Consider the following 26813-nt stretch of genomic DNA (forward strand, 5'->3'; position numbering starts at 1 on the left):
AATTTTTTCTATATATGTTAGTTGGCCAATTAATTTCTTTCTATTTATAGTAGAGATGGGATCTCAGTCTTGCTCAGGCTGGTTTTGAACTCCTGACCTCAAGCAATCCACCTGCCTCAGCCTCCCAGAGTGCTAGGATTACAGGCGTGAGCCACCATGCCTGGCCAAAAAGAAGTATTTTGAGTCATCTCTTCATGTCCTGAGAATGAGAGTAAAGGAAATTCACCTAAAGTCATGAAAAGGGTCTGATCCTGATATTAGAGAGCAATCTTGGACAAGGTATGAAATACAAAGAACGATCTAAAGAAGAATTTCAGTCAGTTAGAATTTAACTAACCAAGGCCTGTAATTAGGATTAATTTTTACATTTTCTGATTCTAAACCCCCAAAAGCGATTTCTTGGCTTTATCTTGGCATTAATGAATCATCCGTCTACGTTCTGTGGCCATGAAGGGTAAGTGTGAAGATTGCAGAGGGGAATATGAAATGGATGGTCTCCTTGCTTACTCTGCTGCTATTGTTAAGCTGCTATTTTGATTACTCTAGAATCCTCTGCACTTGGACTTTGTTATATCGGATTATACATTTCTTTATTGTGTGAGGCTCCTTTAGTTGTGTTTAACTGTTATTTGCAGCCCAAATCATCCTAACCAATACACTAGCCTCTACTAATCTTACACGAAGTAATCTCAATCCTTTATTCTCTTCGAAGATAGGCTTTTATGGCAGGTCTTTGATCTCTTCCTGGCTAGAACCCAAAGGCCAGGGCTTCATAGAGGCAGCAGGCAGCAGAAAATGGATAAAAAGCAAAAAGCCCGTGTTCTAGAACCAGGAATTCATCCACCCTACTATCCTTCTGCTGACCTCCCAATAGCTGACTGTCGTTGCCTGGACTCAGGTGCATTTCTGCCCTTTGTTGCTTCTGTTGGCCTCCTTGAACTTGGCCATATATTGTCTAAATCTCTGCTTTTATTTGCCCTTTCCTGCTTGTCCAGTTTCCCACCTAGAGCTGGCCTCCCTTAAAAGACTTATGACATTGCCATCCCCACCCCTACTTGATAGACCTTTATTTTTCAGCTTACCCTTAAACTACATACAGAGGATGAGTCATAATGTTTGCTGAATTGGTCATACATTTTTTTTTTTTTTGAGACGAGTCTCACTTTGTTGTCCAGGCTAGAATGAGTGCCGTGGCATCAGCCTAGCTCACAGCAACCTCAAACTCCTGGGCTCAAGCAATCCTGCTGCCTCAGCCTCCCAAGTAACTGGGACTATAGGCATGTGCCAGCCACCATGCCTGGCTAGTTTTTTCTATATATTTTAGTTGGCCAATTAATTTCTTTCTATTTATAGTAGAGACGGGGTCTCACTCTTGCTCAAGCTGGTTTCGAACTCCTGACCTGGAGCAATCTGTCAGCCTTGGCCTCCCTGAGTGCTAGGATTACAGGCGTGAGCCACCGCGCCCGGCCCATGCACATGTTTTATCCTTCCCTCTGCTTTCAGCTCTAAGTCCCTTACAGAAGTTATAGCTCAGAACACCACCAGAACCCTGCTAAACCGAAGAGTCTTTCGTTAATCATGGATCCCACTATTTTTTTTCTGTGTGAGCCTTGACACTGGCTTATTCTAGATCCTCCCTCAGATGAGCCTTAGCCAACTTCTCATTCTCCTCTCCCATCTCAGTCTCTAGGACAGCCCCTGCTCCTCTTAACCTCAGTATAAACTGCCCCAGTTTCTCCTACATTCTCAGTTCCATTCAGTCCAGCTTCCCTTTTCTTTCCTCAATAACTGACATACTTATGCATTTCATAGCTGGAATCCTACCGTACAGTAAAGCAGGAAATTATTATGGTGGTGCTATTCTGAAGACATTGAAAGGTTACAGAAATCTGCAAGTGAGATAAAATGACATAGAACTTATAGCAAGTTTAATTAATTTGCCAAATCCCATAGTTGGTGATGGGAGTGCCAGATTCAACCCCATGTCTATGTGTTTCCAAAGCTTGGGCTGCTAATAATCATACTTCTCATTTATTATTTTCAAAACGAAGATAAAATAATACTTAACTTGAAAGATTAGCCTTATTCAATTTCTTGAAAAACTAAACGTATACTTACCATATGGCCCTCCAACCGCACTCCTAGGCATTTATCCAGAGAAATGAAAACTTATGTTCAAACAAAAACCTTCACACAGTTGTTCATAGCAGCTTTATTTTTAATAGCCAAAAACTGGAAAAACCAAAATGTCCTTTAGCAGGTGAATGGTTAGACAAACTGTGGTACATCCATACCTTGGAATATTACTTGGCAATAAAAACAAGCAAACTATTGATACATGCAACAGCTTTGGTACATCTCAGGCATTATGATGAGTGAAACAAGCCAGTCACATACTGTATGATTCCATCTTCAAAATGACAAAACAGTGGCAATGGAGAATAGATTAGCAGTTGCCAGAGAATAGGGGTGGAGAGAAGGGGCATGAATGTAACCATAAAGGGGTAGCGTGTGGGAGATCTTTGCAGTGATGAAATAGTTTTACATCTTGATTGCATTGGTGGTTACTCCAATCTATTCATGTGATCAAAGGACAAAACGAAACACACACACACACACACACACACACACACACACACACACACACAGTACCAGTGTCAATTTCCTGGTTTTTGATATTGTGCTGTAATTATGTAAGATGTTTCCAGTAGGGGAAACTAGGTAAAGGATACATGGAACCTCTCTGTGCTGTGTTTGCAACTTCTTGTGAATCAATGGTTATTTCAAAATAAAAAGCTAAAAAAAAAAAAGCCTTATTTTCTTGCATCATCCCTCCTTACTTCTTTTTTTTTTTTTTTTTTTTGAGACAGAGTCTCGCTTTGTTGTCCAGGCTAGAGTGAGTGCCGTGGCGTCAGCCTAGCTCACAGCAACCTCAAACTCCTGGGCTCAAGCGATCCTCCTGCCTCAGCCTCCCGAGTAGCTGGGACTACAGGCATGTGCCACCATGCCCGGCTAATTTTTTTTATATATATATCAGTTGGCCAATTAGTTTCTTTCTATTTATAGTAGAGACGGGGTCTCGCTCTTGCTCAGGCTGGTTTTGAACTCCTGACCTTGAGCAATCCGCCCGCCTCGGCCTCCCAAGAGCTAGGATTACAGGCGTGAGCCACCGCGCCCGGCCCCTCCTTACTTCTTATTCCCCAGTCCATCTTGTCACTCAGCCAGAGGTCAGGTAATGTTAGACTCTGTTCTCCCCTACCCCCCAATCTAAGCAGTCTTGAAGTCCTGTCCCTCTAACTCCAGTGTGGCATCTTTTCAGTCTGACCCCCCACCCCCACCTCTGCTGCTGTTCTGGGTCAAATCCTCTAGTCTGTCCTGCAGTAGCTCCTGACTCCTAACCCCGACCTATCTTGTACAATGCTGGTGACCTCTTTAAAATATAAATCAGATCCTATTGTTTCTCTGCCCAAGAATAGTTAGTGGCTCCCTGACACCACAGTGTTGAATCAACTCCTTGCTGTAGCAAATAAGAGCCTTCAGGACCTGTTCTGTACTCCTCTTAGAAGTAACAAATCTGGATGTACCAGAGGCTCATCTCCTTCTCATTTTTGGTAGATTGGTAGAAAGTTGGTTCAGCAAGTCAGAGTTAACTCACCAGAAGAACAGGCTGATACCAGCTCCTGGGCTCCAGAGGATTCCCTTTCTATGAAGGCCACGCCTCTGACCAGGGGTGTCCATGTCATGAGGGTGCATAGACGTTCCTTGTTCACTAGAGGGTCGCAAGGCAGAGCCCCTTTCCATTGAAACGTTAGCCATGGGCATGGGGCCCATCTACACAGGGCACAAGCTGGGGGATAATGAGAGTTCAGGGGACTGTGGATACTCCGCTACTTCTCTGCTTGTAAGCTTTCCACCTATAGCCTTTGTTTTTTATCTTCCCTGTGTGTCACTAGGCATATATGGGACACCTCTGCATGACACCTCCTCACCAGACTCACCTGCCGATGCCCACTGAGCATGTGGTATCCAACGATGACCCATGGTTTTCAGAAGTGTCCCTCTCTGCTGGATCATGTGCTATTCAGTTTTCTGTCACTTATCCTTTCCCAGATTCCTGCTGTGTCCCTTGAAACAGAAACAGGTCTACTGTCTTTCATTTTACATAGTGCCCTTCATTCCTCTGTCATGGAACTTCTAACATTTTTTCAACTTCCAGCTGTGAGGTTTGCTTCCCTCTCACTTCCCCCTAGACTGTGAAACTTTTTGAAGGATGGGATGGTTTCTGTTTTAGCTTTGTATTCCTGATGCTCATGAGAGCCAGGCACATAGTTGGTGTTTAGTACACGTTTGTTAAATGAACAAATAAGTTGTGCTGTGCGTAAAGGCATTTTATAAACAGCATGTTCTATACCATATACCAGTGTTAGTTATGATGGAAAAACCTTAATGAAACCAACAAAATGAATCATAATAGGTTGAGACCAGAACTGTTGATCCAGCAAAATCAGTTACCAAGTTTTGAAACATAACTCCTCTACTCATGCACGCACACACATGTACACACCATCCACAGGGCATAGTGTGTAATTAGCTTTCATACTTGGCCCAACACGCTGCAAAGGTTAAATGTCCCTTTCCCCTCTCTTCACAGACATTCATATTGGGGGTTTGTTCTGCACCATCCACACATCACGCTTCACATCTGCTTCTCTTGGCTACGAGATAGCTGACACAGGACGTATCGTGGTGCCTGGCTGTTGACAGAGTTAAATAAATATTCTTTAAAGGGGAAAATACTTTTTTATGGGCAAAAACAACTGAATTTCGGCCATCAAATCATTTCCTCCTGCTCAACACCAGCCACCAGAATAAAGACAGGTCATTCCTCACATTGATGGATCTGGAGGCTCAGAACTCTGTTGCCATTACTAGTGGGAGAGTTTCAGTGTGGCTGGGTGCTCTGACTCAGATGCATTGCTTTTGTGGTAGCTTTTTGCCCTAAAGTGCTTTTCTCTAAATTTGAGCTTAAGTATGTACTACTAGAGGCCTACAGAAGGCTAAGTGGTAACTACCCTATTTTTCTAAAGCATACTTACAGCTCAATCTAAAGTTAAAAACTGACTTTTTCCTGTGTGCTTCTAGTGATTTTACGAGGAAACAAAGAAAATAAATTAACCTATGTCTTAAGTTAAATTTTGAAATGAAGTGAAGTTAAGGCTAAAAGCGACACATTCTTTACATTTCTTCTCCTTCATTGTAGCAGCTAATAATTGTGGGCCAAATGGAAACCAATAAAACATTATTTGCTTTCAACTTTTAATCAAAAGTAAGAATAATTACACATAACAGTGTTTCTGAATTTAGGGAAGAAATTCTTCTGGTTTATTGTTTTTTTTTTTAAATTCTCTTTAGTTCTCAAATAATTTATGAATTCTAAACAGCTGTGTAAGTGCAGAGACCCTGACTACTTTCATAAAGGAATTTTTCCCGCCTTTTAAATTTATGATCTGTCAAAACCTTAATAAGGCAGAAAACTTTTGGCTTAACCATTTTATTTTTTCTCAACAGTAGATGGCAATATCTGTTCACCTGTAGCAAAAAGCCCAATCACATGAATAACTATAGACTTAAATTTTTTCCCTCCCACCCTGTAGAGTGAAATCAGCCTATATAGCATTGTAAATTGAAGACAGAAACAGTTTGCATGTTAGTACAATATTACTTTTAAAACTTTGGTTGAAGGAGCACAGAATTCTGTGAGTAGATGAAAACTGTACCTTCTTGCACTCCAGGGTAGACACGCAGGCGGCTCCAGAGAAGGCTGCTGGATGCGGTGAACAAAGAGAACCTACAGATAGATGGTCTGAGGCTAACAATTTTTAGTTTGTTGTCTTAATATTTATACTCAGATCTTATTAACATACCCGTAGAGGGTTTTGTTGTTGTTGTTGTTGTTGTTGTTTTGCTATATTTTGTTTAGATTCCAAAGTATGGTTTTGCCTGGAAAATTTCAAACTTTACACATTTTTATTTTTAATAAGTTCACTTGACTAGCCTTAAAAAAATAAATAAAATAAGAAATAAATAAATAAAAGGCCCACATCTACTCTTTCCTTCTCAAGGGAGTAGTGCAGGAAGGGCCAAGACTAGGATGTGGGAGAGGTTTCTTTTAGATCGGATCTGCCTTCTGATTCCCTCCACGAGAGCAGTCACGCTTTATAAAGTACATTTCTAGCGTTGGTTTGAAGTAATGGCTCTACAACCTCAAAAATTACATCTGAAGGTCTAAAATAATGGCTGCTCTACGGGTTAAACAGCTTCGCTTTTGTAATACAGCAATAAACAAGCTTTTCTTTCTTTTTTTTTTTTTTTTCCTAGTGGGTAGTTCCTACACACTGGGACAGTTCTAGTTTCAGTCTAACTAAATTCTGCTTATCAAGAGCCAGTTTGCCAAGGGTGGCGAGGGTGGCTTTGTGAAACAGGTGGACACAAAACTGGCTCTTGACCTCCCTCACTTCTAAATTGCCAGGACACTTACAATACAAAACAGTCGACCACTCAGATGCTGTCTTGTCTTACTCTGACTATGATTCATCAATTTGAAACAATCTTTTTGTCCCCAAGCATATCAGAAAACTCTCGAGTACCTCATATAGTTGTATACTCACAATATCTGACACCAATCTCAGCACACAGTACACCCTCAAAGACCAATCAATTGGCTAAGTTAGCTAGAAACCATATAATTTTGATCCAAGAATGCCAGCTTAAAACTGAATTGACACACCCAAACCAACCAAAGGTACTCAAGTATGACTTGGGGGTAGCTGGACAGGTGGTATAATACACTGAGGTCACAACAAAAGAATATCCTTATTACAGCAGCAAATAATCCCTATTTTTGACAACATCTGATGAGTGAGAGAAATTCAAAGAAAGTCCAGAGGATGCCAAGACGAGGGAAGGGTGAACCAGGAGTATACCAAAGGATGACCTTATAGCAAAATCAAGAAGTCAAAAATCCTCTTTTAGCCTAAGCAGGCCTGATATGGGAGAGTCCTGGCTATTAAACTACTAGAAAAGTGTATGTGAAAAAAAGAAACCATATATAATGAAAATAGGAGGTAAACTGATCCTACAATATTATAACCTAGTTCACAGTTTTCCTTCCCTCTCCAGTCTAAAATGTTCTAAGGAAGGAAATGAGAAAGGCAGTAACATCTAGTGAATGGATACAAAGAAGGAGGGCTGGACAAATACAGATAACTTAGAATGAATTTAAAATCCCAAATAAAAGACAATTCCAAATGGAATTAAGCTCTCCTCAATTATGTTCTTCTACCGCCTATCTTACTTAGACAGCAGTTTTGACATGTAATTGCGACTTACATCTGTTTTCCTCCATCAAATGCCACACTTCTATTTCCCATTTCCCAAAATGTATCTAGATTCTGAGCCTCAGTTTCCTCCTCGTAATAGGCGGCTAAGAATAGCGCCTACTTCACTGCCTTGGGGCGAAAATTGAATGAGAAAGGGCAAGCAGAGCGCTCAGTCCAGTAAAAAAAAGTTCACCACACGTTAGCATGCTAATAGCAATAATAAATGTCGTTACCGTTATTATCCCGCAACTCCTTCCCCTTACTTTTCCGGACAGACTTCAGGGTAAAATCCTGTCACGAAGAGAAGGGTGGCCCAAAGCCAGCGCCTCAGCCCCTCAACGTCTCAGAGCCAGGCCTAGAGGTGCGGGTGGCGATAGAGGCTGGGAGGTGAGCTCCAGATAGGGGCTGGGAGGTGAGCTCCAGAGAGGGGCTGGGAGGTGAGCTCCAGAGAGGGGCTGGGAGGTGAGCTCCAGATAGGGGCTGGGAGGTGAGCTCCAGAGAGGGGCTGGGAGGTGAGCTCCACATAGGGGCTGGGAGGTGAGCTCCAGAGAGGGGCTGGGAGGTGAGCTCCAGATAGGGGCTGGGAGGTGAGCTCCAGAGAGGGGCTGGGAGGTGAGCTCCAGAGAGGGGCTGGGAGGTGAGCTCCGCATAGGGGCTGGGAGGTGAGCTCCAGATAGGGGCTGGGAGGTGAGCTCCGCATAGGGGCTGGGAGGTGAGCTCCAGATAGGGGCTGGGAGGTGAGCTCCAGAGAGGGGCTGGGAGGTGAGCTCCACATAGGGGCTGGGAGGTGAGCTCCACATAGGGGCTGGGAGGTGAGCTCCAGATAGGGGCTGGGAGGTGAGCTCCAGATAGGGGCTGGGAGGTGAGCTCCGCATAGGGGCTGGGAGGTGAGCTCCAGCCGTTGGAAAAGCAGGGAGAAAGGAACCCCGTGCCCCAGTTTCTCCAGCTTCTTCCCCCACATCTCACCTCGCCCCTCCTCTGACAACGAAACACCTAAACAAGCTTTTCGAAAAAGGGATGATACATAGTCTTATCCTTCACATCTGACATCATCTATGCCTTTGAAAGCTCTAATTATGTAATACTGTGCAGTATGATGAGAGGACATTGCATATCGTAAATCATTAGCTTTTAGGAATTTCCATGATGGGTGTTATTCTCCATTAACATCTATCTTTTATATGTAACATTTGGTACTGAGTTGATTGTTTATTAGCTGTAACTTTTGGTATTGTATTTTTGAACAAGTCATCTATTTGTCAAAATTGTTCCATTGAAAATGTGCTCTTTTGAGAACTGTGGATGGCAAAACAGCTGTTTTCAGATAGAACTGCCAGGAAACATGGCAAGAATCTACCGCGCATTACCAAACATGAAACCATATACAAAATATAAAGAAAAAGTAAATGTGGGTTGTATCTGGTTGTATCAAATAGGTTTAGTTTACATGGCATTATATTGATAAAGACTTCAAAGGTCTTTAGGGCACACATTAATGTTAGGCTAATTTTCATTAAAAAATGACTGTTTCTTTGTTCTTCTATTTGATGGTCAGTCTTTCAGAATCAGAATTTCAGAATCTGATTATAATCCTTTCATAGTCTTTTTTTTCTTTTTTTTTTAAGGATAAAGTGATTCACTTTAAGTAGCTGGATTTAAAAAATAAATGTTTTTGAGGAGTCAGGGAAGAATGAAATATAATCTATTTCTAGGTCAGTCTGTGTTGGCAACTGTTTATTTCAGTAGAAAATTCCTCAGGATTTTGAAGATTTACATTGATACTTGAATTTCTATTAGAGAGTCCCATGAAAGTCAGTCTGTCTGACTCTCTTTCTCATTATTTAAGAAGGCTACAGCATGTGTGGTTTACTGAACACAGGTACTGCATAAATAAAGTAACCACATTCCATGAAGTTTTGATGGGTTTATGGTCAAATGAAGGGAATTATTTGGGCTATTTCTTGGTGGATGTTTTCCATAGAGTGAGGCTGTGTTTCTCTCATTATTTCCTGTGAGGTGATGGGTTTCGCAGTGGAAGCTTACTTATTTTTAGGATCACTGGACATCTGGCCAGTTTTACTATTTATAACAAGTCTTTCTTCAGGCAAAGAACCAAATTTCATCATTCCTTTCATCATATTAATATGCCTATAAATGAATACATTATGGAATCTATTATATTTAGGAGTATCTACAGTATATATGTATATCTGTGGATTTTTCATCATAGGAAGCAGCTTGCATTGCTTTATAACACATTTAACTCTCATTTATCTTGTTTCACAACATTCTTTTGCTGTTCACTTGGTTTTATGACCCCTACTATGTACAAAGATAAGTGTGAACCTAAGTACAGGCCTTATGATTGTAAGCTTCCGACAGCAGAGAACATTAAAGGTTTAATTTAATATTGTGCATTTGTAGGCAGCTTTGAACAAACAGAACATGATAGTTGTGAGTGTGAACTGGTAAAGCCTGCTAATTTCTTTTCCTTTCCATTCACTCTTATCTCACATTCTCCAATGTGGGACTTTTGTTTTCATGTTTCCAAGAAGGTGTTCAATTAATAACTGAGAAGAATTGGGGTTAATATGACTGCTTCAGGTCTTACTTTAAGTCTTTTAGATAGACTTCCAGGAGGAAAAAGCACCGTTCTCATATTTTTAAAATTCCAGGTATTTTTTTATTGTATTTGTCATGTTACAGATTGAATAATTTCCTCTCAGTAATTTATCACAGGTAATCTGGTATTTGATCACTTACCCCCACAACATATATCCAAATTTAAATTTAGGTGAAAGCTATTTAAAACATTAATTTGTAACCTGTGCAGGGCTTGCCCAAACTGCACGTGCCCGTCTCTATTCCTAACAACTGTCTTCTGTTAAGGTGACTCCATTTGATGCCCATATCATCCCTCCCAACTTCTTCCTCTAACCCCTTGTGTGTTACCCTTCTCCTAGCCCTGGGTGCTAGGCCCTCTGTGTCCTGCTTTTAGCTTTCTCCCAGCTGTTAGAGAGCTGAGTTAGAGAGCTGAGAGGAGAGAGAGCTAGCGCAACCAACATGCAACTGGGTTACTCCATCCTTTGAGATTTAGTTAAATGGACTCAATCCTTCATCCCACCTGTGGTGGGAAACAAGGCACCCCTTGCCCTCCCACCTGTAGCCCCACTCCACCCCACTCTCTCTCAGGATGCTTGGGAGAGCTTGTGCTCCAGACCCAGGCCCTTGGATTCTACCTTTCTGTTTCTGGAAGTCTTCTCCACTGTGCATTTATCTTCTGCCCACTTCTGCATGTGTCTTCTTCCTGGACATTACCCAAATCCCTCCACAGCCCAAAGTCCTGACAACTCAAGGCTATGTTTAGGATCTCACCTGAGGTTTGGGGTCATGAAGCTGCACAAACCGCTTACAATTACATCTCAGATATTTTTGTCCTGAAAAGCCTTTGGCCATTCCTGTCTCTGGGAAGCTGAAGTCTTCTCTGGCCTGGGAGAGGGGCCCAGAGCTTCCTTTCTTCCTGCTTCCAACTCTGTTCTTCTTCCCTGGCTGGCTCATGCTCCCAAAGCTCACAAATCCTTGTTCTTATGCAGAACAGTTTTGCTCTTTTTGTCTTACTCCTGCCTCATTCTAGCTGTGCCCCAAGACTCTTTCTATAACCAAATGGTACATCAGGGTTCTGTTTTTCACCAAACTGAGACTGTTCACTAAGATGAATTCTGCCACTCGCTATTAAACTAGCATTTGTTTAATGTGCTATGCTAAATATTAATAGTTAATGGATTAATCTCCTTCTAGAATATCTGCTTGTTCACAGGGGACTAGCCTGAGGAATAAACTGAATTCTAAAGTACGGCTTCTGGACTACTTGTGGGCCCCTTTGGAGAGATATGTCTGACTAGGAAAGCCTTTTCAGCTCCCACAAATTGTTCCACAGAGACCACTGGTTTCTCCATTTTTCTACCTCTCTTGTGTTCTTTTTTTTTTTTCTCTGCAAACGTGTATCTATATGGATATGGAAAGAGACATTTAAAGAACAAAGGGTTCAAAATGAAAGTAGCCCTCTTTCATTGATTTCAAGCAGATGTCTGTGCTAAACTATTTATATGCATTATTTAAACAACACTATGAGGAATCTATTGTTCTATAGGAAACAGTCCCCTGTGAAGTGCTTACCCAAGGTCACATACACAGTGGATTCAATCTATATGAGTTTACTCCACAATCCTGTACCCTTCACCACTAGGCTAAAGTGGCAGCCACCACATAACTTTTCTCCATAGAGCCGGTCATAACAGTTCTTCCAGGGCAGAAGCCCCTTGATTTCAATGTGCTATCTTTTTCTAGTCCGTAAATACTACACTGTTTAAACACATGCCATTTCTTTAAATGTGAGCAAGAATCAATTAGTTGTGGGACATGTTGGTTGTGTGACAAGTTTAAGCCAATAATACGGTATTATTAACCTTGGTTCCTTTATAAATGTGTATTATATTATGTATGTATATACAATATAATATACAATCTATTTTCTTCTTTATTTTTCTATAGCTGTCCCAGTGTCAAGAGAGGTTGGTATATTCAAACAACTTGGAAAATTTTTGTTTGTTAAATTACAATAGTGTGATAAACTTTATGGTAAAGTTAAATTTGAGAGAGCAATTAATATTACCAATTGAGGCTGGGCGTGGTGGCTCACGCCTGTAATCCTAGCACTCTGGGAGGCCAAGGTGGGTGGATCATTTGAGCTCAGGAGTTTGAGACCAGAGCGAGACCCCATCTCTACTAAAAATAGAAATAAATTAATTGGACAGCTAAAGATATATAGAAAAAAATTAGCCAGGCATGGTGGCAGATGCCTGTAGTCCCAGCTACTTGGGAGACTGAGGCAGCAGGATTGCTTGAGCCCAGGAATTTGAGGTTGCTGTGAGCTAGACTAACACCATGGCACTCTAGCCTGGGCAACAAAGTGAGACTCTGGCTCAAGAAAACCCCAAAAACTCCAGAAATTGTCACATATACATTTACAAAGTCATTTCATGGCATAAAAAGGATTCATAGAGAAAAAATTTCCAATTAAACTTTGGTTTACATTTTTTCAGTAGGTAATATATTCATGTTGTTCAAAAATCCAAAGTTATACAGAGGTATGCTGAATAGTAAAATTTCTCCTTCCCACCTCTGGTCTTCTCTTGTATTTCCTACAACCAACCCCCCCTTTCCAAAGTAATCCTGGTTATAAATATTCATATGCATTTGAATATATAGTTATATTTGCCCAATCTTATACATAAATAGTAGCATATTTAAATGCTTTTATTTACTGCATTTTCTTTATTTAACAATATATCATGGAACTTTTTCCATATTTGTACATACAGAATTTTTTCCTTTTTTTCCAGTTGAATAATATTCAGTTATATTGATATACCATACTTTATTTAATCAGTACCCAATTAAAGGATATTTTGTTTGTTTTGAATCTTTCACTATTTTATTATTATTTTTTTAATTCTTTTTTCTTTTCGTTTTTTGAGACAGAGTCTCACTTTTGTTGCCTGGGCTAGAGTGCCGTGGTGTCAGCTTAGCTCACAGCAACCCCAAACTACTGGGCTCAAGCGATCCTCCTGCCTCAGCCTCCCGAGTAGCTGGGACTACAGGCATGCACCACCATGCCTGGCTAATTTTATATATATGTATGTGTGTGTGTGTGTGTGTTTATTTGGCCAATTAATTTATTTCTGTTTATAGTAGAGACCAGGTTTTGCTTTTGCTCAGGCTGGTTTTGAACTCCTGATCTTGAGCAATCCACCCGTGTTGGCCTCCCAGAGTGCCAGGATTACAGGCGTGAGCCACCTCGCCTGGACTCTTTCACTATTTTAAATAGTGTTTCAACAATTAACTTTGTGTCATTTTGCACATATGTGGGTATATATATTTGTAGGGAAGTGGAATTGCTGGATCAAAGAATACATACATTCATAATTTTGATAGATATTATATAATTGTCCTGTATAGGACTATTACTAATTTATAATATACATGCAATATGATAATATTCAACCAATGTACAAGACTTCCTGTTTACCCACAGTCATGCCAAAAGGTTGCTGTCAAACTTTTGTTTTTGCCCATCTGGCAAGTAAAAACTGGCATCTTAAATGTGTATTATTTTACATTTTTTCTATTATGAATGAGGCTAAGCTTCTTTTCATATATTTAAGAATAATTTTTATTTCCTTCTCCGTGACCTGTTTGGTTATACATTTTGTCCATATTTTTCTATTGGGTTATTGTTTTGTTCTTATCAATTGCTATTAGGGAGATTTGTCTGTCAAATGTATTGCAAATATTTTCCCTAGCTCCACTCCTCAGAAGTAAACACAGTTAACAGTTTGAAATTGGAATGAATTTATACAGTAGGTTGATTCCATATAAAATAATTTTCAGCATTGATTTTTCCTATCCAGAAATAAGGGCTGTCTCTCAGTTTTTTCAAATGTTATTTTTTTTATTATTATTGTGTTTACATTGGTCTTCAGTATATCTTTTTATGTTTATTTCTATTCTATGGGTTTTTGTTATGACTATTTTCTTTTTGGTACAGAAGCATCCCATCATCTTTCTCTAGTTCAGTGTCCTAGTGTCCTGGTGTGTAGGTCTGTCACTGTTCTGAGCTTTTGGGGAGAGGGATGCCCTGATGTTCCCCATAGCCATTGGTTGCTGGAGAAGAGCAAAAGAAAAAGGCCAGTGTGGCACCTATTTATGATTGCCAAGCTGAGAAATTCATTTCCTCATAACATTCTGGGATTAGTAAGGAAAGTCCCAATTCTAGAAGTATTTTTGTTTAATATGAAAGGAATAACCAATGCTTAAAATGAAAATATGGAACATTTACCTTAAATGGGTTAAAATGTAGATAATGGTTGTATTAATAAAAGTTATTCCTTAGATTCATGTGGACTGTAAAATAGAACTATTTTAATACAATGCAAGATTTTCTCTGATGATATTTCTAAAAAGTTTATTCCTTATTCAAAGAAATACGAGCCTTACTTTTACTTGAAATAAGCAGCAGTAGGGATAACAAACTCAGGTTAGTTCTGTGCACCAGTGCATTCTCCGTTCTCAGAAGTCATAAAAACCATGATATGAAGATTTTTAATTGGTCAGGTGATTACAGCTAAGACAATTTCTTATTCCCTGAGAATTTCCATGCATTAAAGACAAATGAACAACAATAACAACACACCTGGCGGAACATCTCAAAACCATTGGATATGGCAATTTCTTAAGTTTGTCAATATCTATTCACCCCAATTCATCAATTTATAATATGAAACATTTATGTTTATATAAAGCAGTTATGGATTTTTAATAGACTTTATTCTTTTTAGAGCAGTTTTGTGTTTACAGCAAAATTGAGAGAAAGATACAGAGATTTCTCACATACTTCCTGCCCCTACACAAGCACAGCTGCTCCGATTTTCAACATTTCCCACCAGAGTGGTACATTTGTTACAACTGATGACCTTATATTGACACATCACTATCACTCAAAGACCATAGTTTACATTATCATTCCCTCCTGGTGTTGTACATTTTATAGGTTTGAACAAATGTATAATGACATGTACCCACCATTGATAGTATCATGCAGAGTAGTTTCACCGCCCTAAAGATCCTCTGTGCTCTGCCCATCCAGCCCCCCCTACTCCTAAAGCCATTGACAACCACTGATTTTTTTTTACTCTCTCAATAGTTTTGACTTTTTCTGAATGTCATATAGTTGGAATCATACAGTATATATCCTTTTCAAATTAGCTTCTTTCACATAGTAATATGCATTTACGTTTCCTCCATTCTTTTCATGGCTTGATAGCTCATTTCTTTTTAGTACTAAATATTAAATAATATTCCATTAACTGGATGTACCAGTTTATTTTTCCATTCATCTGAAAGACATCTTGGTTGCTTCCAAGTTTTGGCAGTTATTGAATAAAGCTGCTATAAACATCTATATGCAGATTTTTCTATAGCTATATATTTTCAATTTCTTTGGGAAAATACCAAGAAGGGTGATTGCTAGATCATATGGTAAGAATATCTTTAGTTTTGCAGGAAACTGCCAAACTGTCTTCTGAAGTGGCTATACCATTTTGCATTTCCACTGGCAATGAATGAGAATTCCTGTTGTTCCACATCCTCACCAGCATTTGGTATTTGTCAGTGTCTAGATTTTGGCTATTCTAATAGGTATATAGTGGTATCTCATTGTTGTTTTGAGTTTCCCTGATGACATATGATGTGGAGCATACTTTCATATACTTAGCTGCCATCTCTATATCTTTTATGAGATGTCTATTAAAGTCTTTAGCCCACTTTTAAATTGTGTTGTTTTCTCATTTGTTGAGTTTTAAGAGTTCCTTGTGTATTTTAGATAATAGTCTTTTATCAGATATATTTTTTGCAAATATTTTCTTCCAGTCTGTGGCTTGTCTTCACATTTTCTTGTCTTCACATTTTCTGTCTTTTGTGGAACAAAAAAATTTAATTTTAATGAAGTCCAGCTTATCAGTTCTTTCTTTCATGGATCATGCCTTTGGTGTCCTATCTAAAAAGTTGCTGCTGAACCCAAGGTCATCGAGATTTTTTCCTGTGTTATCTTTTAGGAGGTTTTATCAGCTATGGATTTTTAAGGATTATGTCATACCTCTCAGTTTATATTAAATAGTATCCACACATCTTCTATTTTTAAAAGAATTACCTGCGATAGTGTGAATTCTGCATAAGTTGTCCCTTTTATTCTTGCCTTTTCCTCTTCCTTTGAAATTTTTTATACTGGGGGTTTGTGATCTACCCCAGCCTTCCATATGATCCATTGGGCATACTCCCTTTGTTGAGAAAGTGTTTTCCTGCAAGTGAATGATCAGGTTGCAGGGATGTGCCTTCTGTGTATCAGAACATGGTAGCTGGTTTAGTGATTTATCAGATGGGAAATTTTCTCTGGGGGAGAAGCGTTGATGATGTCCTCTAATTCAGCTACCTCTGCTTTATTGAATACAGCTAAAACAGATTTGAAAGCAAATGGGAGACAATGTAGTAAACCACGGGCAGAAAGAGCTCTGGAGTATTCCTGACCAAGTAAAGGCCTGCCAAGGAAGAATATGTGCTGACAGCATTTCCTAGGACATGCTTCAAGGACCACATTAAAACATATCCACAGGGTACAGGCTTCAATCAGCAGAAGATGTTCTTGTATCCCAAGTACTACAAGGTCGAGTTTTCCAGTGACCCAAGCACAGCAGCCAACACGGGGCTGCTGGAGTAATTAAAAAGATTTCATTAAGTGTCAGCAAAATCTTACGGCCAGCTATAGACACATTTTTATGCATTATATTCAGGTTCTTCCAAAAAACATTCAGCCTAATCTAATTAAATTGAATATTGAAGTAGGGAAGCATTCATTCAAAAGGAAGATTTGTTTTTCTCATTTAGGTGACAATGTTTTAAGAACTCCTTCTGCTTTATTTGATTTATAAAATATATAAATGGTTGGGTTAAATTCTTCCCATGAACACTTTTCAGACAGATGCATATATTCTCCTCCAGAAGTTTTACTGACTTTGGATTCATGTTCTCCTAACATTTGAATATTCACCTAACAATTGAGTCTCTATTGTATTAGACATTGAATTCTAACAAGCTGTAACATAGCCATTGTCCAAATTTTATATTTGAAGAAAGGGGGAATCAAAGAGGTTAAATAATTTATCCAAGATCATGCAACCAGTAAGTGGGAGTAAACACAGGTTACATCATGCAAGTTAATTATACTCCCTTTTAAAATAATTTTTATTATATACATTTAAAAGCAGTTGGTATTATGTCAGATGTATATTGTGCTCATCTCATTAGAGAAGCCTCATTCTACTGATGTGAAAAATGTTTATGCTAATCACACTTACTAGAAATTTACCAGTAGAATAATAAAATATTTTTCCTATCCCAGTTAGTTCACTATATAGTTTTCCCTTTGGCTTTACTAGTGGGGAAAAGATAGAAACAGTTTGAATATGTATCATTTTCCTAGAGATAGCAAGATGGGATGTTTGGACTGTGGCCATCAGCTTATAGTACTTCTCAGAGATCATGGCTTTTATTCTCCCTCCAAAATTTTGGGCATCTGTGGAGATGCATGAGAAGAAGGATCATATATAATTTCAGTGGCATGGAAGGGCTATAATTTGAGAGATAATAGCTTATAAAACCAAAATTTGGTTTCTCTCAGAGATGTTTTGGGTTTATTTGATGGTTTCACCTTGTTATTTCCATCCTGAGGGGTCAGTGAACTCAGATAACAGAGAGAAGAGACTTGGCTGTTTCTTACCTCAAGCCATCATCTACCTAATAATTTCTAATAGAAAAGTAATTATCTTAATTATTTTAGAAATTATCTTAAGAATAAATTCTCCAAATTTTCTGGTATACTATGAATTCTAGTGTCAGGCAGTTCTCTTTAAAAATTGAACAATGTCTAGAACAGTATCTAAAACATGGTAGACAGTCGATAAATACTTGGTAAGTGAAAGAATCAAATATAAATCCATTTATTATCCTTAGAGGAGATGAAAAGGCAAGAAAGCTCTTTGTAAAAGAGAAATATACTGATACTAAGGAGGAAAATTGTATTAAAATTAGCTTAATGTGGTAAAGAATGACCTACATTTATACTGGCTTTTTTGGAATTGAAAACAAACATAATTTTAATAATTCTTTTAACAGTAGAAAATCAATTTTAGCAGTTTTTTGATTCAAATATAAATCACTATTAAGTTGACATAGGAGGAGAGTAACTATAAATGCCACTAGAAACAGTAATGGAAAAATGTCTTATGACTGTATTATAACATCCATTTAATTCTTAGAGTTCATGGAAGGAAATGCCACATTGGAATCTTATGTCTCAAGCCTGAGCTTTGTAGTCACAAAACAGATCTCAGTACAAATGTATTGAGAAGTAATCTATGACATAAATTATTGCACAATTCAGAGACTAACTCCTGAAAAGTACATGGGTGGTATAGACCCAATGCAGCATGACAAAAGATTTGAAAACAGAACTGACACTGAAACTAATTGATCAAAGAAGGAGAAACAAAACTTATAGTCTGAACCTAACCATACTGTTTGCCTGTTAAAACAGCAGCAAAAAGCCAACATTCTCCAGAGAATTTTAATAGGACCCAGAGTTTCATAATATAATATATATTAAAAATGTCCAAGATAGAATCCAAAATTGCTCATCACATGTAGAAGCAGGAAAATATGACAAATTCTCAAGTGAAAAGACAATTAACAGATACCAACCCTGAGATGGTTCAGATGTGGAATTATTAGACAGACTTTTAAGCAGCTATTATAACTATCCTTAATAAAGTAAAAGTGAACACATTTGAAATAAATGAAAGGGAAGTTTTCAGCAGAGAAATATAAATTATAAACAAAAGAGTCAAATGGAAATTTTAGTACTGACATGTACAATATGTGAAATTAAAAAAAAATCACTGGATGGGCTCAATAACAGAATTGGGATAACAGAAGAGTCAGTGAATTTGAAGGTTGATCAATAGAAATCACACAATGAAAAGAGCTGAGAGAAAAAAGATTTAAAAAAATGAACAGATCATCAGATACCTGTGGGACAATATTTTAAGACATACCATTTGTGTAATTGCAGTCCCAGAAAAAAAAGAGACTGGTGTGCAAAAATATTTGAAGAAATAATGGCTGAAAACTTTCCAATTTGGTGAAACACATCAGGTTATAAGATAAAGTCAAAGAAAACTTGACCAGACACATTATAATCAAACTATTAAAAACCAAAGATTGGCCGGGCGCGGTATCTCAAGCCTGTAATCCTAGCTCTCTGGGAGGCCGAGACGGGCGGATTGCTCAAGGTCAGGAGTTCAAAACCAGCCTGAGCAAGAGCGAGACCTCGTCTCTACTATAAATAAAAAGAAATTAATTGGCCAACTAATATATATAGAAAAAATTAGCCGGGCATGGTGGCGCATCCCTATAGTCCCAGCTACTCGGGAGGCTGAGGCAGGAGGATTGCTTGAGCCCAGGAGTTTGAGGTTGCTGTGAGCTAGGCTGACGCCATGGCACTCACTCTAGCCTGGGCAACAAAGTGAGACTCTGTCTCAAAAAAAAACCAAAAAAAAAACCAAAAATAACCCCCAAAGATAAAGAAAAAAGATCTTGAAAAATCTTATATAGAGCTTAGGAGACAATGGAACAACATCTTTACTTAAAGAAAAGCTCTATTAACCCAGAATTCTACAACCAGTGAAAATATACTTCAGGAAGGATGGGGAAATAAAGATATCCTCATAGAAAGAAAACTAAGAAACTTCATTGCTAGCAGATCTGCTCTAAAAAAATGGTAAAGGAAATTCTTCAAGCTGAAAGGAAATGATACAAGAGGGAAAACTGAAACTTAGGAACAAAGGAAGCACAAACACATGTTTAGGTAAATGTAATAGAATCTTTTTCCTTCTAAGTTCTTTAAAATACATATGACTAATGAAAGAAAAAATTATAAGATTGGTGGAAGTTTCAAAGTTGTAGATATAGTCTCTGCAACATAAAAGAGAGCAAGGCTGAAAAGACTGTGTCTTGTGTACCTATGTCTAATTCCTTTTACTTGAAGTGCTAATGTTAAGACTAAATAGATGACTAAAGTTTACGTAGGTATATTATAATACTTAGAGCAAATACTAAAAAATAATAAAAAGAGATATATCCAAAAATGCCAATAGATGTATTAAAATAAAAGACTAAAAATATCCAAATAATCCACAAGACTACAAGAAAGAAAAACCAGACTAATGTAAAACAGGAAACCAATAACAAGATGGTAGATACAAATGCAACCATATCAATAATTACATTAAAGATAAATGGTCTAAACACACTAAAGGAAGAAATTTCCAGAGTGGATAAGAAAAACAAGACCCATCTATATACTGTCTACAATAAATCCATTTTAAATATAGTGACATAAATAGGTTAAAAATGAAAGGATAAAAAAAATACAAGCATTAATCAAATAAGTTCCAGGGGCCATATTGATACCATATTAATTAATTAACTAATTAATATTAATACCATATTAAGTAGACTTAAGAGCAAGTAAATTATCAGGGATAAAGAGGAGAATTTACATAATGATACAAGGATCAATTCGCTAAAATGTATTAACAATCCCAAATGTGTATACATCTAAAAACAGAGCATCAAAATACACAAATCAAAAACTAATAGAACAGAAAAGAGAAATGGAAAAAGCCACAATTATACTTGGAAACTTAAATATTCTTCTCTCAGAATTGACAGAATTAGTAGGGATGGAAAATGAGTGAGGGTATAGAAGATTTGAGCAACATTCTTAACCAACTTGACCTAAGTCACATTTATAGAATATTCCACCCAATAACAGTAGAGTATATGTTTTTTCCAAGTGTATGTGTAACATTTACCAAGATAGACTATATTCTGGGAGATAAATTCAAAATAATTGAAATCATAAACTTTTTTTTTTTTTTTTTAGTGTTTTGACTATAACAGAATTAAACCTAGAATCAATAACAGAAAGATTTCTGGAAAACCCATGGATATTTGAAAATTAATCAATACATTTCTTTTTTATATTTTTTATTTCAGCATATAATGGGGGTACCAATGTTAAGGTTACGTATATTGCTCTTGCCCTCCCCACCCCTTTGAGTCAGAGCTTCAAGCGTGTCCATCCCCCAGATGGTGCATATTGCACTCATTATGTATGTATATACCCATACCCTCCCCTCCACCTGCCCGACACCTGATAAATGTAATTCCTATATGTCCACTTAGGTGTTGATCAGTGAAACCAATTTGCTGGTGAGTACATGTGGGGCTTATTTTTCCATTCTTGGGATACTTAACTTAGTAAAATAGGTTCCAGCTCTATCCAGGAATATACAAGAGGTGCTATATCACCGTTGTTTCTTAAAGCTAAATAGTACTCCATAGTATAATATACCACATTTTATTAATCCACTCATGTATTGATGGGTACTTCGGTTGTTTCCACATCTTTGCAATTGTGAATTGTGCTGCTATAAACATTCGAGTTTAGGCGTCTTTTCTATAGAGTGTCTTTTGTTCTTTTGGGCAGATGCCCAGTAATGGAATTGCTGGATCAAATGGTAAATCCACTTGTATCGCTTTGAGGTATCTCCATATTGCTTTCCACAGGGGTTGAACTAGTTCGCAGTCCCACCAGCAATGTAGGAGTGTTCCTATCTCTCCATATCCATGCCAACATTTATTGTTTTGGGACTTGTCAATAAAGGCAATTCTCACTGGAGATAAGTGATATCTCACTGTGGTTTTGATTTGCATTTCTCTGATGATTAGAGATGTTGAGCATTTTTTCATATGTTTGTTGGCCATTATTCTGTCTTCTTTTGGAAAGTTTCTGTTTATGTCCTTTGCCCACTTTTTGATAGGGTTGTTTGATTTTTTTCTTGCTGATTTTCCTGAGTTCTAAATAGATTCTAGTTATCAGCCCTTTATCAGATGTGTAGCTTGTGAAAATTTTCTCCCATTCTGTAGGTTGTCTGTTTGCTCTCTTGACAGTTTCTTTGGCTGTGCAGAAGTTTTTTAATTTGATCAGGTTCAATTTATTTATTTTTGTTGTTGCTGTGGTTGCCTTTGGGGTCTTCTTCATAAATTCTTTGCTTAGGCCAATGTCTAAAAGAGTATTTCCAATGTTTTCCTCTAGGATTCTAATAGTTTCACACCTTAGGTTTAAGTCTGTTACCCAGCGTGAGTTGATTTTTATGAGAGGTGAAAGGTGTGGATCCTGTTTCAGTCTTCTACATGTGGCTATCCAGTTTTCCCAGGACCATTTATTGAATAAGGATTCTTTTCCCCAGTGTATGTTTTTGTCTGCTTTGTCAAAGATTAGATGGCTATATGAGGATGGTTTTATATCTGGGTTCTCTGTTCTGTTCCACTGGTCAATGTCCCTGTTCTTGTGCCAGTCACAAGCTGTTTTTTTTTTTTTTTTTTTGAGACAGAGTCTCACTTTGTTGCCTAGGCTAGAGTGAGCGCCGTGGCGTCAGCCTAGCTCACAGCAACCTCAGACTCCTGGGCTCAAGCGATCCTTCTGTCTCAGCCTCCCAAGTAGCTGGGACTACAGGCATGCGCCACCATGCCCGGCTAATTTTTTCTATATATATTAGTTGGTCAATTAGTTTCTTTCTATTTATAGTAGAGACGGGGTTTCGCTCTTGCTCAGGCTGGTTTTGAACTCCCGACCTCGAGCAATCCGCCCGCCTCGGCCTCCCAGAGAGCTAGGATTACAGGCGTGAGCCACCGTGCCCGGCCACAAGCTGTTTTAATTATTATAGCCTTGTAATATAGTTTGAAGTCTGGTAAATTGATACCTCCCATTTTGTTTTTATTGCCTAGGATTGCTTTTGCTATACGGGGTCTTCTCTGGTTCCATACAAAGCATAAAATTATTTTTTCTATCAAGTCTCTTATGTGCATCTAGTGAGAAAAAAAAAGAAAATTATTTTTTCTATATCTGTGAAAAATCATGATGGTATTTTAATAGGGATTGCATTGACTCTGTAGATCACTTTGGTTAGTATAGACATTTTAACAATGTTGATTCTGCGGACTCACGAGCATAGTATGGTCTTCCACCTGTTTACATCCTCTGCTATTTCCTTCTTCAGTGTTTTATAGTTTTCCCTGTAGAGGTCTTTTACCTCCTTAGTTAAATATATTCCTAGGTACTTTATTTTCTTTGTTGCTATTTTGAAGGGAATTGAGTCTTTGATTCTCACTTTGACTGTTATTGGCGTATATGAATGTCTCTGATTTGTGTGTATTGATTTTGTATCCTGAGACTTTACTGAATTCATTTATAAATTCAAGGAGTCTCATGGTTGAATCCTTGGGGTTTTCTAGATATATCATATCATCAGCAAAGAGAGTTTGATCTCTTCTACTCCCATTTGGATGCCCTTAATTCTGCTCTCTTGTCTGATTGCTATAGCAAGGACTTCCAGCACTATGTTGAATAGAAGTGAAGATAGTGGGCAACCTTGCCTTGTTACAGTTCTAAGTATAATGCTTTCAATTTTTCCCCATTTAGTATGATGTTGGCTATGGGTTTGTCATATATGGCTTGTATCATTTTCAGGTAAGCCCCATCTATGCCTATTTTGTTAAGTGTTCTTATCATAAAAGAACTTTGAATTTTGTTGAATTTTGTCAAATGCTTTTTCTGCATCTATTGAGAACATCATATGGTCTTTGTTTTTGCTTCTGTTTATGTGGTGAATCAATACATTTCTAAAGGACCCATTAATTACAGAGAAAGTTTCAAGGGAAATTCGATAATATTTTGAACTGAATGAAAATGAAAATAAAACATCAAAATCTGTGGCATGCAGCTAAACCAGTGCTAAGTGAAATTTATAGCATTAAACATTTTTATTAGAAAAGAAGAAAGGTGTCAAATCAATAATCTAACCTTTCACCTTAAGAAACTAGAAAAAGAAGAACAAACTACACCCACATCAAACAGAAGGAAGAAAAGAATAAACTAAGAATAGAAATTAATGAATAGAAAAACAATAGAGGCCGGGCGCGGTGGCTCACGCCTGTAATCCTAGCTCTCTGGGAGGCCGAGGCGGGCGGATTGCTCGAGGTCAGGAGTTCGAAACCAGCCTGAGCAAGAGCGAGACCCCGTCTCTACTATAAATAGAAAGAAACTAATTGGCCAACTAATATATATAGAAAAAATTAGCCGGGCATGGTGGCGCATGCCTGTAGTCCCAGCTACTTGGGAGGCTGAGACAGAAGGATCGCTTGAGCCCAGGAGTTTGAGGTTGCTGTGAGCTAGGCTGACGCCACGGCACTCACTCTAGCCTGGGCAACAAAGTGAGACTCTGTCTCAAAAAAAAAAAAAAAAAAAAGAAAAAAACAACAACAACAACAAAAAAAAAAACAATAGAGAAAATCAGTGAATATCAATAAAATGAAAGCTGGTTCTTTGAAATGATCAATAAAATCAATCAATTTCTAGCCAAAGTGTTAGGAAACAACTCTGTATGGAACTCTCACTTTTATATACATTTTTTGGGCAAGAGTCTGACTACCTTTTGTTCTGGACAATTTTTCCCCCCAATAATGTCTGTAAACAGCCTTGGAAAATAGAGATAGTGTCTCCCTCTTAAAGCAAAGGGCAGACATGTTTACTGTCAAGTATAATAGTATCTCACTCTGGAGCAAAGAAAAGGTATACTTACTGCTCAATATAAAAGATTCTGGTGCTCTAAGCTTGGTGTTCCTTTCCTGTAGTGCAACCCACTGTAATTTGAGGCATCGTCTTTGGAGTGACCTGTGGGAAGTTGTGCCCAAGTAACAGGTGCAAAATGCTGACATGCTGGCTCTTCCTGTTGCTGTGAGTACTAAACTAAACTTAGTCTCTGACTTAGGAGTTGTATGTTTTCTACCAGAATCCACAAAACTGTGGCAGCCTAATTTAGTTTGCAAGAAGCCACCAAAGAGGAGAGTGGGGTAGAGGAGCCTGCCCACAGGGGGAGCACTAAGCTGGAGGAAGTCAAAGAGGAGGCTCTCTTAGCAAAGGAGAGCAGGAGGAAGATGACAGGGGGCTTAGCCATGGGACTCCACCAAGACCCAGAACTGAGTGATGCCGCTCTGAAGAGCAATCCAGGCCCAAGCCTGACTCTGTTCTCACAGGGTATTCCTGAACATCAGGGTGGACACAGTGTTCTCCCCAGTTCTCTCCAGGCCTCACCCAAGGGAGAGAATTCCCAGGAGCTCCCTGTGGAGCAGCTTCCAATAGGACAGATGGCAGAGGATAACGAGGAAAAAACCCTTCTAGTCCCAACAGGTGGAAAAGTTGGCTATGATACTTCACAGTCACATTCTCTACCTTCCCAAGTCCCATGTGAGACCAGAGGACCAAACCCAGACTGTTCCATGGACATGTTAATGAACGATAAGGTGAAGTCAGAAAGTGGGCTCCAAGGCCACCATAGAACTTGTCTGGTGAACACTGGCAGGTTCAGTAGCAAGGACGTGCTTCCCCAACCATGGAGCCCAGGCCTTCAGAGAGGAGCCTGGTTGAAAGACCCCAGGTGGGGTCTCTGGTGTATAGGACTTCCCTTGGCAGCACTCTCGGTCCAGCGTGTTCCCCTGTGCCTTGCCTTTATCCGGACGTAAAGAGGGGCTTGTGTGCAACGGTGCCCCAGAGACTGAGAAACAAGCCTCGGAGCAGCCCCCAAGGTTTAGCAGCCTCCAGAAGCATCCTGCATCCAATGGGCTCTGCGCCAGTGGGGAGGCTGGTAGGAACAAGGGCTCACTCAGCCACCAGCTTTCTGCTACAAGCTGCAGCTCTACCCACTTACACTCAAGGAACTTGCACCACAAGTGGCTGCACAGCCACTCTTGAAGGCCATCTGCAAGAGGAAGCCCCTAACAGCCTTCCTGCAGCCACCTGGACGATGATGGCACGCTTGTGTACACGGACACGATCCAACAGCGCCTGTGTCAGATTGAGTCAGGCCTCCAGCAGGAAGTGGAGACCTTGAAGAAACAAGTTCAGGAGCTGAAGAGTCGCCTTGATAGCCAGTACCTGACCAGCTCCCTACGCTTTAATGAGGACTTTGTGGATTAAGTGATGACCCGTTGGCTCCCTGACCACGTGGCTTCTCCCTGCTATTCATGTGACAGTGCCTTCTGTCTCGCCAGCAGGAAGCACCACTGCAGGGACGCTGACCGTGTTGATCAAACGTGGAATTGTGGGAACGTATTCTGCTCCAGTTGTTGTAACCAGAAGGTTTCGGTTCCCAGCCAGCACCTCTTTGAACCCAGTCAAGTGTGCAAGTCTTGCTACAGCAGCCTACATCCCACAAGCTCCAGCATTGACCTTGAACTGGGCAAGCCCGCTGCTGCCACTTCAAACTGAAGCTCAGTGACCTGGGGTGGGCAGAGGCCAACATGCTATTCCTCTGACAGGTCTACACAGCCTGGGCAGACTGAGAGGCCCGTGCACGTGGAGTGGGGGCAGCGAACTACCTGTACGGAGTGACAGATATTTGGGATGTACCACTGGATTATAGATTCATTTTTCTTTTCCTGTCCCTCACCCCCATCCCCACCGCCCCCACCTTTTCCATCCTTCCTCTCTGCCTTCAGGAAACAAAAGTCCCTTGGTTGTCTTAAAAAAAAATCTCCAGCCCTTCACAATTGTTGACACAGAGCCATCCAGGAAAAACATGAGAGAAAGCATAAATTACCCAACTGTAGCCTAATTTATCCACACTATAGGCTAATATCAGA

The 26813-nt window shown here is 39.2% G+C and overlaps 1 pseudogene; it reads left to right on the plus strand.

Annotated features, from left to right (window-relative positions):
- Positions 1-447: 447 nt before the first annotated feature.
- LOC105879165 (phosphatidylinositol-3,5-bisphosphate 3-phosphatase MTMR3-like) lies at positions 448-26452 on the plus strand (annotated as a pseudogene).
- Positions 26453-26813: the final 361 nt, after the last annotated feature.

The sequence above is a fragment of the Microcebus murinus genome, chromosome 1, assembly GCF_040939455.1.
Source record: "Microcebus murinus isolate Inina chromosome 1, M.murinus_Inina_mat1.0, whole genome shotgun sequence".
In the NCBI taxonomy this organism is placed as follows: domain Eukaryota; kingdom Metazoa; phylum Chordata; class Mammalia; order Primates; family Cheirogaleidae; genus Microcebus; species Microcebus murinus.